The following is a 16,155-nucleotide window of genomic DNA, read 5'->3' on the forward strand; positions in this document are numbered from 1 at the left end:
TACAGCTCCCACCCATTTCTAGCCCCACATCTCCATTGTGCCATGACAAGGGGGTGCTGTGGGTGTGAACATCACTGACATAGAGAGATGGCGGGGGAATCAGTTTAAATATCACCACATGGGAGATGGTTTGGGGTATGGACAGAGAGGGGGAGACTGAGAGACAGTGTCATGGACGGATGTGTTCCCAGGTTTCGGAATGCTGAAACGTAGACATTTCGATAGCATCCTGTATCATGAGCCAGTCTTCCCAGGAAAGATGGGAAAACGGGAGATTGGTGTGAGGTGAAGTGATGGAGAGTTTTGGATGGGCATTTGTTCTACAGCTTTGTAAATGGGAGTAGTTACAACAGAATCTATGACTCACTGATCTGATTCTAACAATAATTTGCCTCAGTGCCATTTTCATTGAGTGTGACAGCGAGATTATCTGTCCGAGGCCAAGCTAGGTTCCTGGCGCTATCTTATCAAACTCAACTCATTGACTACCCACACACCCCACCCCCACCATGGTGTCCCTCTCATTCAGTACCAGCCCGATTCTCCCACCCATCATGGCTGGACGGACTCACAGTCGCCCGGGTGCCCCTGGATATTCCATGATCCCTAGCACTGGTGCCATCTTTGAAAGGCCAATGGGCACACAGTTGAGCTTTCTCTGTTTGGCACTGCCCTGCACAGTTTACCCCGAACATGGCAGATAAGGGGTAATTACACCACGGTTTGTCGACAGGGACACGGAGCTCCTGGTGGATGGGCGAGGACAGAGGGGGACCATTCTCTTCCCAGAGGGAGCCACACCACCAGATTCACCGAGCATGGTCTGATCTCCCCACCCAGCTCAGTGCAGTATCTGCGGTCTGAAGAAATGTCCAGCAACACAGGACAAGCATCAATAACCTTCCCCGCTCTGTCAGGGTAAGGGTCACTGTATTCTCTCTGCTCCCTCACACTCCCGGTATATCTGTTATAGCACCGACCCACGAATAAGGCTAATGCTCCAACACTGTCACTGCCGCATGCAGCACCTTCTCTCTCTCTCTGTCTCTGTCTCTCTCTGTCTTTGTCTCTCTCTCTGTCACCCCATCCACTTTACCCCTCACATCAATTACACTGCATGGATACAACACTGTCGACAGCCTTCCTCTGAAAACCTCACGATTCGCCATTATCCTCACCTGCACCAGCACTAACAGCAGGACCACCCACCCCCACCATCCCTCCCTCCCTTTCTCCCATTCCAGGAGAAACAGCCTGGAGTAGGACAGAAAGGGCCAAGCCGGGTGGTGGAGTGCCCGATATCCGTTCCCTCAGTCCCCTCCCCCGGCCATGTGAGGAGGACCCTGGTAGGAGACGGAGAGTACTGGGACGCCTCGTGTGGAGATTCTGAAACATCCACGTCCCACCGACCGAGTAAGGAGCAATGTTCAGTGAAGGGCAATTCTCACTTTAACCCCACTGGCATCTCCGTTTTCCCCCGGCACAACTTAGAAGCCGTGGCCCTGATGCCATCTCCTTTCTGTGTCGAGTTGGTACAAATGGAATTCCCACGGTCTCGGGGGGCAGGAGGGTGGGCTCACAACACATCGTCACCACCACCTCCCAGGAAGGGAGCACGGAGGCTCCCTCCTACACCTCCCCCTGTAAACAGCTCATATACTGAAACTAATCTGTAATAGGTACTGCTCTCCCCACTTGTCCTGACATCTTCAATAGTCTGTGGTCATATACACACAGTGCCCTCTGTTCCTGCAGCCCCTTTATCATGGCACAGCCTGTTTTAAACTGTCTTTCTTTATCTTTCATACCAACGTGCATCACCTCACACTGCTCTGCATTGATCCCCGTCTACCAGCGTCTCACTGTCCTGTTAGAGTTCCACACTGTCCTCCATAGACTTCACAATCCTTGCAGGTTTGGTACCATTTACCAACATTAAGATTGTCATAGTGTCACAGTGCCCATGAAACATCTGAAATCCTGCCCCACACACACGAGTGTGAGCAAGTGTAATACTGATATATTCCCATTGACGGAGTCAAATAATGACATTCTGTCAATGGAGCAACATATACTAGACAGAGTAGATGAAATATTGACAAACCACAGAGCAAGAGAAATCCGGATAAGCTCCACTTATCTATATTCATCAGGGTATAATGGGATGAAGTTGAAAGTTTGTACTGTACCTTTAAGAGAGAGTGAATGCTGCTCTGAACTGAGAGCTTACAAGTACCTGTGATATGAGAGGATGGCAGACCCAGAAACAGTATATTGCTGTAGAGTTGGAGTCGGGTTATAAGTAGTTAAGAGATAGAGGGTCTTTCAGTTCACTTTCAGTGTTAAAAAACACATTGTTGTTTTTATTTAAGCAGTGCAATTTGGGAGTTCTCTGTCACTCATATTTTAACACTTTAAGAGGTGAATTGAGCATTTATTTATATTTAGTTTAAATTACCAGATGAGATCTATGCTGTGTCCAAACAATTGCTGTGTGTGTATCTGTGTGTCTCTGTGTGGGGAGGGACTGGCTGTCTCTGTGGTGCTGAAAGTGATGCAATGCCACCCTCTGCTGGCCTCCACACGCCACTGCACCGGCATTGGCAGAGGGAGAAAACCAACAAGGATTCATTCAGAGATGGGGAGGGAGAGGGCAGCTGCTCACAGCACCATCCAAACTGATGTCTTATCCATGTACTGATCTAAATGTCCTTTAAATGTTATTACTGTCCCTGTTTTCACCACTTGCTCTGCAAGTTCATTGCACACACAAGTGAGCTTCTGTCTAAAATAATTACCTCTCCTGACTTTTGTAAATCTTTTTTCCTCACACGTTAAAATATCCCTCAGTTTTGAATCCCCAACTCTAGGGAAAATGCATCAGCCCTTCAGCTTATCTGTACTCCTCATTATTTTATAAACTTCTGCAAAGATACTCCTCCATCTCATACTCTCTAGTGAAAAATGTCCCAGCCTATTCAGCCTCCCCTTGTAGCTCAATCCCTCCATTTCCAGCAACATCCAGGTTAATCTCTTCTGAACCCCCTCCAGCTTAATAATATCAAGATCAATAATATCAAAGTGAATAGTCAATGTATTTTATAAGTGTAGTGGAGACCAAAACTAGAGGACATCGTTGTAAGGTAAGAGGGGAAACATTTAAAAGTGACCTAAGGGGCAGCTTTTTCACCCAGAGGGTGGTGTGCCTATGGAAATAGCGGGCAGGGTGCCCAGAATGGACACAGTATTCCGGGAGAGGTCTCACAAATATCCTGAACAACAACAACATGGCGTCCCAATTCCGATACTCATAGGTCTGACCATTGAAGACAAGTGTGCAAAACACCTTCTTAACCACATTATCTATATGAGATGCAACTTTTAAAGAATTATACCTGATGGCCGAGGTCTCTGTTCTACATCGCTGCCAAAGGACCTGCGTTTAATTGTATAAGTCCTGCTCTTGTTGGATTTACCAAATCCAATACCTCACATTAATCCAAACTAAACTCCATCTGCCACGCCTCGGCCAGTGAGTGATATTACCAGCTCCTCACGTTCCCCGTTTAATTTTAAAATGCCCACCCCTCTCCAGGAGGCCTGCACACTCCGGCCTTGATTTTCACAAAGACCCTGATCTTGGTTTGCCTTGTGTGGTTAGGGGGAGGAGGGACGGATTGCAGACAGAGTCAGTGGGGAGGAGAGGCTGGACAGTAATCAGCGGGCTGGTATCATTTCATGGTTTTAGGTAGAGGGTAGACACACGTGAGAGGTGGGTTATACTGATCGGTGTTTTGGGACCAGAAATTATGGTCTTTCTCCGTGTCTGGTGTTCAGTAATAAATATCTATTTGAGACCCTTCATTGGGCAGAGTATTCCTGCAGGATTTCATTCCATAATATTGCAGACTACAGATAATAGCGATTAAAGATGTTCATAGTTAATCTCTATCTTGCACTTGTTTTACATAACAAAATGTTTTGTGTAGTTCAGTGATGGTAACCTGATTATAATAAATCCACACCGAGCTGAATGCTGCCCCTTAAAATGTGACCCAAACTCTGGGTATAGTAGTGTAGTGGGTAGTGTCCGTGCCTCTGAGTCATGGCTCTGGGTTTGATTTCAATTCCTGAAATTGTTTGGTAGTCTTCCTAGCTCTGGACCAGAAGGTGTGGATTCATGTCCTGCCTGTTGCAGAGGTATGTCACAGCATGTCATAACAGGCTGATGGACAAACACACAGGAGAATAATGTTACAGCTTTATGGGTATTGCTGAGTGGTGCTCGTGTCCCTACCTCTGGGCACAAAGGTCTAGTTGTAAATCCCACAGAAGTGTCTCTTAATATATCTGAACAAACTAATTAAACTGGTTTTAGAATTGTAACTTGATGGAGAAAGAACAGGTGTCGGTGTTGAATTTCAGCATTTCGGCCCGGGATTATTGAAAGTACAGCCATTCGTGTTGATTGAAGTCACCTTTCGCAGCAGGAAAGGTTTATAAAATCAGAACGGTCATGGATAGGGTTTGTAGTCAAGGTTTTTCCCCAGGTTAGGGGCGTCCAAAACTAGAGGATATTGGTGGAAAGTGAGAGGGGAAAGGTTTTGAAGAAGCCTAAGGGGCACCTTTTCACACAGAGGGTGGTGTGCGTATGGAATGAGCTGCCAGAGGAAGTGGTGGAGACTGGTACAACTACAACATGTAAAAGGCATCTGGATGCTGACTGACCTGCCGAGCTTTTCCAGCAATTTCTGTATTTGTTTAAACAAAACATTCATTTTAAAACCGGTATCTGTGTTAGCTGTCTGGATACAGAATTGGCTGGCCAGCAGAAGACAGCGAGTGGTAGTGGAAGGAAAATATTCTGCCTGGAAGTCTGTGGTGAGTGGTGTTCCACAGGGCTCTGTTCTTGGGCCTCTACTGTTTGTAATTTTTATTAATGACTTGGATGAGGGGATTGAAGAATGAGTCAGCAAGTTTGCAGATGACACGAATGTTGGAGGTGTCGGTGACAGTATAGAGGGCTGTTGTCGGCTGCAGCAGGACATTGACAGGATGCAGAGATGGGCTGAGAGGTAGCAGATGGAGTTCAACCTGGATAAATGCGAGGTGATGCATTTCGGAAAGTCGAATTTGAAAGCTGAGTACAGGATTAAGGATAGGATTCTTGGCAGTGTGAAGGAACAGAGAGATCTTGGTGTGCAGGTACATAGATCCCTTAAAATGGCCACCCAAGTGTACAGGGTTGTTAAGAAAGCATATGGTGTTTTGGCTTTCATTAATAGGGGGATTGAGTTTAAGAGTCGTGAGATGTATTTGCAGCTCTATAAAACTTTGGTTCGAACACACTTGGAATACTGCGTCCAGTTCTGGTCACCCTATTATAGGAAAGATATGGATGCTTAGGAGAGGGTTCAGAGGAGGATTACCAGGAGGCTCTCTGGACTGGAGAGCTTATTTTATGAAGAGAGGTTGACTGATCTTTTTGATTGGAGAAAAGGAGGAGGAGAGGGGACCTAATTGAGATATTCAAGATTATGAGAGGCATAGATAGAGTTGATAGCCAGAGACTATTTCCCAGGGCAGAAATGGCTAACACGAGGGGTCATAGTTTTAAGTTGGTTGGAGGAAAATATAGAGGGGATGTCAGAGGCGGGTTCTTTACACAGAGAGTTGTGAGAGCATGGAATGCGTTGCTAGCAGCAGTTGTGGAACCAAGGTCATTGGGGACATTTAAGAGTCTGCTGGTCATGCATATGGTTACAGAAATTTGAGGGTGTACATATGAGGATCAATGCTCGGCACAACATCGTGGGCTGAATGGCCTGTTCTGTGCTGGACTGTTCTATGTTCTATGTATTCTGAATACATTAAACAATTAATTTTTTAATGACGCAGGGCCATATAAACATATTTTCACATCGACCGAGACCATTTTCTGCTCAGGGTACGGCTCTGTGTATGACAGCAGCAATGATGCACCGACATGGAACAGGGAATGTGATGGAGACATAGTTTGAACAATGTACAAGGAGACCTCACATGGTCCAGTTTGGGAGAGAATGACATTATTGTGTGATTCAACTCAGAGAGGGAGAAAATGTCATCTGCACGAGAAGAAACGGCCTATTGCACTCTCTCTCCTTCATTATGACTCACCACATTAGCGTGTACGAGCTAAAACAAAACTCTACTGTTATTGTTACCATTCTTATTTTTATAGAATGCCTGCAATTTGGAAACAAGCACTTCAGCCCAACAAGTCCATACTAACCTCCAAAGAATAACATTCCATGTCCTCACAGTTATCACTGACTAGTGCACCTAAAGTAGAAATCGCTGAAAATTATGTACTATTTGACCAATCCACTTGAATTATACAGCTTCGGGCTGTGGGAGGAAACGGGAGCACCCATCAGAAGCTCACACAGACAAGGGGAGAAGATGCAAACTCCACGCAGATACTCGCCCGAGGCTGGAATTGAACTCATGCTCCTGATGCTGTGATGGAACAGTGCGAACTACTGAGTCACTGTGCTAACCTGGACCCTCCTGACTGCCTAATGCAAAGGGAATTCAGCCAAATTCAACTCTCCCAGGATAAAATCCCATTGCTAGCAGCTGTGTGAGTACAATATCTTCAGAAGCAGGATAACATTTTGGACAATCTCTCAATTTTTCCTTTTGTCATTAGTTACACTAATATTTTGACAAGGTTCTTTCATCGAGAAATTGCAGAGATTTTGTTTATTTTGTTTATTTTAAGGGTGGTACGGTCGCACAATGGTTAGCACTGCTGCCTCACAGTGCCAGAGGCCCGGGTTCAATTCTCCGCCTCAGATGACTGTCTGTGTGGAGTTTGCACATTCTCCCCGTGTCTGCGTGGGTTTCCTCCGGGTGCTCCGGTTTCCTCCCACAATCCAAAAATGTGCAGTTTAGGTGAATTGACCATGCTAAATTGCCCGTAGTGTTACGTGCCGGGTAAGTGTAGAGGAATGGGTCTGGGTGGCTTGCGCTTCGGCGGGTCGGTGTGGACTTGTTGGGCCGAAGGGCCTGTTTTCACACTGTAAGTAATCTAATCTAATCTACTTTGTGTGTGTGTCAGTGTTTTTAGAATGGGAAATATCAATTCTTTATTTGCAATGTGCAAACAGTTTGCCATTCAGCATTCCATCATAGTTGGAGTAACATTGCTCTGGATCATAAAAGTGCTATTTCAGCAGATTAAAGAAACTAGCCTGACTTGTTCCTAAAACTGACCCTGACCCAGTCTGAGACTGATATCTTCGGCCATATCACCTATCTGATTACATTTAACATTTGTTGAGAGCAGTCGAGGAGTGTGACTCGAAAAAGGACCAGTGAGCCTGATGTCGGTGGTGGGTGAGTTGTTGGAGGGGATTGTGAGGGATAGCATTTACATACATTTGGGAAGCAAGAACTGATCAGGGAAGTCAACGTGGCTTTCTGCATGGGAAATCATGTCTCATTAATTTTGCTGAGTTTTATGAAGAGGTGACAAAAACGATTGATGAAGGCAGTTTGGTAGACATTGTCTATATGGACCTCAGCAAGGTGTTCGTAACATTCCGATTGGTAGGCAGATTAGTAAGTTTCGGTCACATGGGATACAGGGGAAGCTCATCACAATTGGCTTGAAGGAAGAGGGGTATTTTTCAGACTGCAGGCTTGTGAGCAGCAGTGTGCCGTAAGAATCAGTACTGAGTTCACTGCATTTCATCATTTATGTCAAGGATTTAGATGTGAATATTGGGGCCATAGTTAGTAAGGTTACAGATGACATCAGAAAGGTAGTGTAGTAGATTATCTCAGAATACAACAAGACCACAAATAGATGGGACAAAGGGGCAAGGACTGACAGATGAAGTTTAATTTAGATAAATATGAGGTTACGCATTTTGGGAAGGCAAATCAGGGCAGAAATTATACACTTAATGGTAAGGGCCTGGTGAGTGTTGAGAAACAAATGGACATAGGGCTGCAGGTGCATTGTTCCTTGAAAGTGGAGTCGAATGCAGACAGTGCGGTACAGAACATATTTTACACATTTGCCTTAATCAGTCAGAGCGTGGAGTATAAGAGTTGTGGTGGCATGTCGCATCTGTACAGGATGTTGGTGAGGCCACTTTAAGAATACGCCATACAATTGGGTTGTCTGCAGAAAAGATTTACGCATATGTCCCAGGACTGGAGGTTTGAGCTTCAGGGAGAGGTTGATTAGTTTGAGGTGTTTCCCCCGTAGTGTTATTCTGAACAGCCATATTCTGCTCCCCAGGGTAGGGGAGCCCAGAACAGGAGAGCATAGGTTAAAGGGCAGAGGACGAATGATTTAGAAGGGACCTGAAGTTAAATGTTTCACACAGAGAGTGGTGTGTGTACATAAAATGCTGTCAGAGGAAGTGCTGTAGGCGGTTGCAATCACACATTTAAAAAAATCTGAAAGAGGAGGGATATTAGCCAAGTGCTGGCAAATGGGTCTGGATCAGATTTGATATCAGATCGGAGTGAACAGATTGGACTAACGGGTCTGTTCCCATTCTGCATGATTCTCTGATTCTATAAGAGGAACGACGAAAAATTCTGAAAGTACCTTTCAAATCCGAATCCTCTTCACTATATCATGCCTCAATGTTCACATTGATTAAAAGTTGCGTTAGTGAAATATTTGACGGAGAACTGAGTCATGGATAATGGGACGCAGACAGGAAAGTGGGGCTGAGACCACAACCTGATCAGCCACAATCTTAGTGCCAGTTGGAGAAGGCTCGAAGTATCTAATGACTCACTCCTGTCCCTCAATCCCATGTTCCTGTGTTCCATTCACACCATTAAACCTGTTAGGCAGGAGCATTTAGCAGCCCCTTACTTCTATAACCTGGTGCACAGAAACAGAGGAGATCATTCGGCCCTTCAAGACTGTCCCATATGCTTTGAGGTGATTTGAGAAATGTAATTGTAAAACCCAGGCTGGGTATGAAAGAGGCACCTCATCTCTCTTTGCAGAGCTTCCACACTCTGAAAATTGTACTCCATTTGTTGGTCATGGTGTAGACCCAAATTCACTGTGAATACAGCCCCCATACCTCACCCAGCGATGGCTCACAAAATCCTCTGGTCTCACTGACGGCAACATTAAATAACAGAACATTCATGCAAATATCACCCACTAACTTTCCAATAACAGAATGTGAGAACATCAGACACAGGGGCAGGTCGTTCACTCCCCAAACATGCCTTGCCCTTCACTAAGATCGTGGATGATCTGCTCTTGGTCTCAAATCCTCTTTCATACCCAATTTTTCATCGCCCTCAACTCTCTGACAGGTCAATCTCCATCTACCCTCTCATCAAATACTTTCAGTCATCGAGCTCCCCGAACACCCTTGAGAAGTGAAATCCTGACATTCAATGCCACCTGTTTGAAGAAAACCCTTGCTGCTACTATACCATGGCCTATTGATATGACCAAAATAGGTTGACACAAGGGGTCAGATAATAATGACTGGCCCTGATATCAAGGCTTCTGTTGACATCAAGGAGCTTAACAAATCTGAACTTAATGGGCATCGGAGAAAACTCTCCAGTGTTTGGTATCAAACATGGCACAAAGGAAGATGATCATCATCTCAGTCCTGGGTCACCTCTGTGGGAAATCTTCAGGGTAGCTTCCTCTTCACAAACATCTTCAGCTGCTTCATCAATATCTCCCCGCCCCCACCCTACTCACCATAAGATCCGAAGTTGGGATGGTCACTGAGGATTCCACAATGTTCAGAATAATTTGACGCCCCTGTCAGGTTCTGAACTGGACTGTGTCTTTGTGCAGCAAGACATGGACTCCATTGAGGATTGTGCTTTTAAAGAGTCCGTAACATTCATATAAAGGACTGTCTGACACTGCACGTTGCCACAGTAAAATAAGAGATCATTCCACACCTCACACTGGTTTCACAGGAATATGAGGAAGTCGTTCAGCCCATTGACACTATTAGAGATGAACAGGCACCGCCCATTCAGTGCCTCCCACATATTACTCAGGAAGAGAAGGAGTCTAGTGTGATGGACCACACCAGAACCCCTCAAAAATATTTGAAGGCGGTAGCCGAGACTCTAATGTTTTCTTCTTTTAAAGAAAATGTAAAGCGCCTGTTCCAGATGCAATGAGACTGGTCAAACAACACGGTGTGAAGCATAACACCATTTACTTAAACATGATAGATTAAATAAAACCAAAGAAAGAGGTATTTAGAATAACGTAATTATATTGGACAAGTTAACAGAATAATAGATCTAGGAACTAATACTAATGACCTGTTCCAATACTGGAAAATCACATGAACACAGCCCTTGGCAAAAAGGAATATTCAGACACTGAATGACACAAATATTTCTCCAGTTCGGGATTTAAAAACCGCACTAAGAGAAAATCCATAGAGAGTAGCTGCCAGGAGACATTCACTAAAGTTTTCAACTCGGTGGAGACCCCAATAATTCCTGATGTTACTGAGAAACCAAAACACAGAAATCCTAATCTATGAGAGCTGACCACACCCATTCCATCTGCATTAAAATAAACCTAAGGCCTCACTAGTGGTTTACTCAAGTGGTCCTAACTAGCCAGCTTGGTAACAGTCATTCAATCTCTCTCGTAAAAGAAACCAGAACAAAATTACCTCTGAAAGCTATAGCATCATCACACTAGTCAGCACATCGAGCTGTCATACAGGAACCAGGAGTAACCCAATCAGGCCCTTGGCCCTGTCCAATCGGACAGGGAAGAAGCCAGTCAGTCCCATGAGTCACTTATACAGGAACAATAGGAGGCCATTCCCACCTCAATGCACTTACACAGGGGCAGAATGAGGTAATTGATGCTGATTTCTGATGAATGTCTTATGCTCGAAACGTCGATTCTCCTGCTGTGCTTTTCCAGCAATCCACTGTCTACTCTGATCTCCAGCATCAACAATCCTCGCTGTCTCCTAACTGATTCTCTAACATGATGAACAAGTGGAGCAGAGGCTGCACAGACAGACTGCTCCACGTTGTTCCTCATAGCTCCGTCTGTCATGAAACACACATGGGACTTTAACGTGGGTTTCTAGCGGTAAGGAGGGAAGCCATATGTCTTGTGTGAAATCTCAAGAAAGCACCTTCCATCTCCGAGAAGCCAGCCTGGTGTTCTCTGTGTAGAGCGGGAGCTGGGGGAATGGCTACCTGTTTCAGATGGAAGGTATTGTGGCTGCTGTTGGGGATTGCGAGTAACCTGACGTTCAGTACGGGTTCACACGCCGACTGCACAATAACATGGGGAGAGTTAATTTAGGCATATAAACTATTAGGAAGGCTACGTTAGACTGATGAATGGACTCTCTAAATTCAAATAATGCTGATCGTGTTCATGTTGATCTTGTCTAGTTCACATCCTGTTCAGTGTAACCTGTATGCCTTACTCTGTCCAAGTCTATTTCCACCCTATGATCTGTCTGGCCATGTTTACTATAATCTGCCTCCACTGCTCATAAATAATGTGTTTCCCTGTACTGAGGTACACATGGCAATAAATCAAACCAACCAATCCTTGGTAAAGTATTGGTATAGATGCGTGAGGTCTTGCATTTTGGAAACTCAACTCAAGGTAGGAGTTGCACGGCGAATGGGAGGGCCTTAAGGGGTGTAGTGGGCAGAGAGACCTCGGTATGCAGGTGCACGGTTCTCTGAGAGTGGAGTCACATGTAGACAGGGCAGTGAAGAAGGTATTTGGCACACTGACCTTCATCAGGCCGGACATTGAGTATGGAAGTTGGGAATTTATGTTGCAGTTATACAGGACTTTGGTAAGGCCGCATTTGGAGTATTGTGTTCAGGTTTTGTCACTTTGTTATAGGGAGCACGTGTCTATCTCCTAAGGAAGTTATTACGGTACCTTGCTGTGGCAACCAACAGGGTACCCTTCGTTGTTAAGTACTTCCCAGGAGCTGAAAAATTATGCCATGTTCTTCGTGACCTGTAACACATTATCAACGAGGATGAGCACCTTGCCAAGACGTTCCCCACACCTCCACTGCTTGCCTTTAAACAACCGCCAAACCTCAAACAGATCATATGTTCATAGCAAGCTGCCCAGCTTTCAGGACAGCTCCATACAACCCTGTCAAAGTAGGCGCTGCAAGACGTGTCAGAATGTGGACATGGGTATTACCATTACATGTGAGGACGCCTCCCACCATGTATGTGGCAGGTACTCATGTGACTCAGCCAACATTGTCTATCTTATACGTTGCAGGCAAGGGCGCCCAGAGGCGTGGTACATTGGGGAAACCGAGCAAAGGCTATGGCAACAGATGAATGGGCACCACACAACAATCAACAGACAGAAGTGTTGCCTCCCAGTTCGGGACACTTCTGCGGTACAGGACATTCGACCCCAGACCTTCGGGTGACCATCCTCCAAGGCAGAGTTCAGGACAGGCAACAGCGAAAAGTGGCCAAGCAGGGGCTGATAGCTAAGTTCAGTACCCATAGGGAGGGCCTCAACTGGGCCCTTGGGTTCATGTCATACTACAGGTGACCACCATTGCACTATACACACACACAGACAGACAGACAGACAGACACACACACAGAGTCACTCCTATACACACACATACACACGGACACACATATACACAGACACGCACACAGACACTCGTGCACACCCTTACAGACACACAAACTCCCATACTCACACGTGCATCCTCTCAGAGACTTAGACCACTCTACACTCATGCAGGCACATATACCCTCTCTCTCACAGACACTCGCAAACGCCCACCCCAGACACATACACACTACCACACTCACACATGCATCCCCTCACTGAATTAAGACACTCTGCAATCACTACACACACGTACATTCTCTCACACTTACAACCCCCAAACCAGACAGACATACACACAGACAGACACAAAGACCCACATGCGTACATACATTTTGTGGGGTGAATTTGTACTTGCAGAGTTACATTGTACTTTGCTGAAAAACTGCATGAATACAGTAAAACTCTAATATCTGACTTTTTAGGTCATAATCGATCTACACATCATGGCATAGACAGAGAACACAGGGTGCTAACACCTTTGACATATTGTGTAACTAACCCAATTGTTTCAGTTAACCTGAGAATGCAACTTTTCAAAAAAAAGGTTTTTGATTTACATACGGAAGAATCTAAACTATCATGTTATTCGAACAGATGAAAGACTCAACAGACAATCAAGGTAATTTTCAATGTGTAGTTTCAGTTACATCATACTGTAATTTTTTGCTATAAATTCTGTGCCTTACAATTTTGTCCTCCACAATCACCTGAAGAAGGTGCAGCGCTCCGAAAGCTAGTGTGCTTCCAATTAAACCTGTTGGACTATAACCTGGTGTTGTGTGATTTTTAACTTTGGACACCCCAGTCCAACACTGGCATCTCCAAATCATGAATACTGTGAAGTGGAATTGTATTAATCGTTCTCCAGTACTCTGGAAACCCCTCCCTCTCCTCCCCCATGGTCATATTCTAATTAAAATTAATGTTAGAGGTCATCTCGCCACGATATTCATGCTGTTCGCAAGCATTATTGTGAGATTTTCTCTAGAGTTAAGCATGTAGAATAGAAAAGGACAATGATTTTAAACAATGTTGTGTATTACCCTAGAGAGCTGAGACTGCTCTAAACTGGATGGGAACCTTTCAGCAGCCTGATAATGTTTTTGCTGCCTCTGTACAGGATCTTAGTGAGATCACATTGGAGTAGAGTGTAAAGAATTTTTCTACTCAATGAAGAAAGTGTATTGTTATGTTGGAAGGAGCTCAGAGATAGTTCCCTCAACTGATTCCTGCAAATAAGGTGTCTTAGGATGGAGAGATAGCAGGAAAGTAGAACAGAGGCCACGATAACATCAGGCATGATTGTATTCAATGGCGGAGCTGGTTCGAGGGGTTGGATTCTTGACTGATGCTCCTCGTCCACACTCAGCCTTTCGACCGTGTTACACAGTATAGAGGGAGGACTGTCCATCAAACAGGAAGCAGGCACTCCGGATAAATCAGTCTTAATCAGTTTGTCAGAACGTCACCAGTGGAGTCACACAGTGACCAGTGCGGGGACCTCAACAATTTACAATCTACATCAATGATCAGGAGGTTCGAACAGATATCCAGATACTGAGTTTGGTGATGTCGCTTGGATAAGCAAGAGATTAAATTATCAAGAGAGGGTGGAGTGTCTGCAAATAGATACAGAAAGTTCAAGGAAATGGATAATAATTTGGAAGGAGCAATACAACATAATATAAGGTGTAATTTCATTTACAGGCTTAATGGAAAGCAGTATGTTACTGAAATGGAGAGGGATTACAGGGTTTAATGATACTGTGTACTGGGGGGTTCACTCAGACCCGTTCAGACATGGGAGATTTGCTCCATCCCTGATTATCTGCTCCTTGACATTCCAAGTGACCACATTGCTCTCCGTTCACATAGAATATTTTGATGTGGTTGGTTGGTGGTGGGGATGGTGTTTTGAAACGTGTATCAAGGGGACGGCCTTTATCCAAGATATATTCATTCCTTTCTACAAGGAGACCCGTAGACGATGGGAATGGCTGCCTGCTTCTGAATGAAGGAACTATGGCTGCTTTCAGGGCAGGGGTATTCACCAACATAATGTATTGTGCATGGACACACTGGAACATTAATGTAGTGAGAGCTCCTTCAGTTCCTCTACCTCTCCCCATGTAATGGCTACTCCAGATTCCATGTACACCTTCAGGAATCCCACTATACTGAGAAAATAAGGATACACCTGGCAGCTTCCCACTGAGGGAGAAGCAATGTATTGATCTCATCCACCACATACATCTTCCATCACCGACTGGTGACATTGATGTTGAGATACTGGGAGACGATGGAGCTGTCACTGACTCCGGCCTGGAAAGATTCGGATCACAGAAGCTGAAAGAAACTGTGACCCTAATAGCCACCGGCAGCACCGTCCTCCCCCTGGCGTGAAGCTGCAGGTCGTGTTGAAGAAGGTGACACCGCTCTGTGACCAGCTCATTGTTCAGTCCAGATCCCCTCAACACTCTGCTCCTGGGTTAAGTGTAACTTGGGAAGCTGTTCCTGGAAAACCCGGGGTGGATACAGCAGATCCCTTTCCCTACACACACACACTCCGTGGTTTGAGGGCTTCCCCTGTCTGCAGCCTCTGTTCCATTTGGTGTTCATGTTACAGACCCAGATGCTTTTACTATAGTCCCCATGCTCTATCCAAAGTTGGGTCACCAAATCCTCCGGTCTCACTGAATGTCTGAGGCAGCTCACAGCACAAGCCCCAGCAAACCACCCCTGCAACTCCACTAACTTTTCAATTACAGGAGTCAGTCAGAAACCCCTCGGCTACAAGTATTGTGGATCAGACCAGATCCCCGCAAAATATTTTAAGAAGGCTGCTTAGATCCAAACCTTTCCTTATTTTGAATATAGATGTGAAGGGTGCATTCCAGATATGTTGTGACTGGTCAAACCACGTGACATTAAGCCAAATATAATCTATTCAAATGCTTCAGTTAAAATACAATCAAAGAAAAGAGAATTTTGGGATAGCTTATATGTTGGAACAGTTACACAAACAATAGATACCGTACCTTCTTGGTATACACTGTTTGGCACAAAGATCAATTCAAGTACAGATTCTAACATGCAGTTTTTTGATCCAGGAGAAATCAACATCGACAACCATCTCAGAGAGAAAGACAGCTAGGGATCATGTATGGAAACTTCTAACCCTGCTGGGATCTCACACAGCTTCTGAATGTTGCAGCTAAAAACAAAACGAGTAACCCTGGTCTGGGAGAGCTGGCCACTGCCCTTCCATTGTTACCACCGTTTTAATAAAACCTAAAGGCCTCCTCAGTTATTTACTTAAACTGTTTTCAGACAGCAGTTCCGCACCTCTGCCTATGAAATCTCTCTTTTAAAAAAGCAAGAGAAAATAACCTTTTTATAGTGATAGTATCCTCACAACTCCACCTTTAATAAAATGATCTGTCAATATACAAAGATGGATTCATTTTAGACCTCCTAATCTTCCTCTATTA

This window comes from Hemiscyllium ocellatum, chromosome 38 (genome assembly GCF_020745735.1).
Source record: "Hemiscyllium ocellatum isolate sHemOce1 chromosome 38, sHemOce1.pat.X.cur, whole genome shotgun sequence".
NCBI lineage: Eukaryota > Metazoa > Chordata > Chondrichthyes > Orectolobiformes > Hemiscylliidae > Hemiscyllium > Hemiscyllium ocellatum.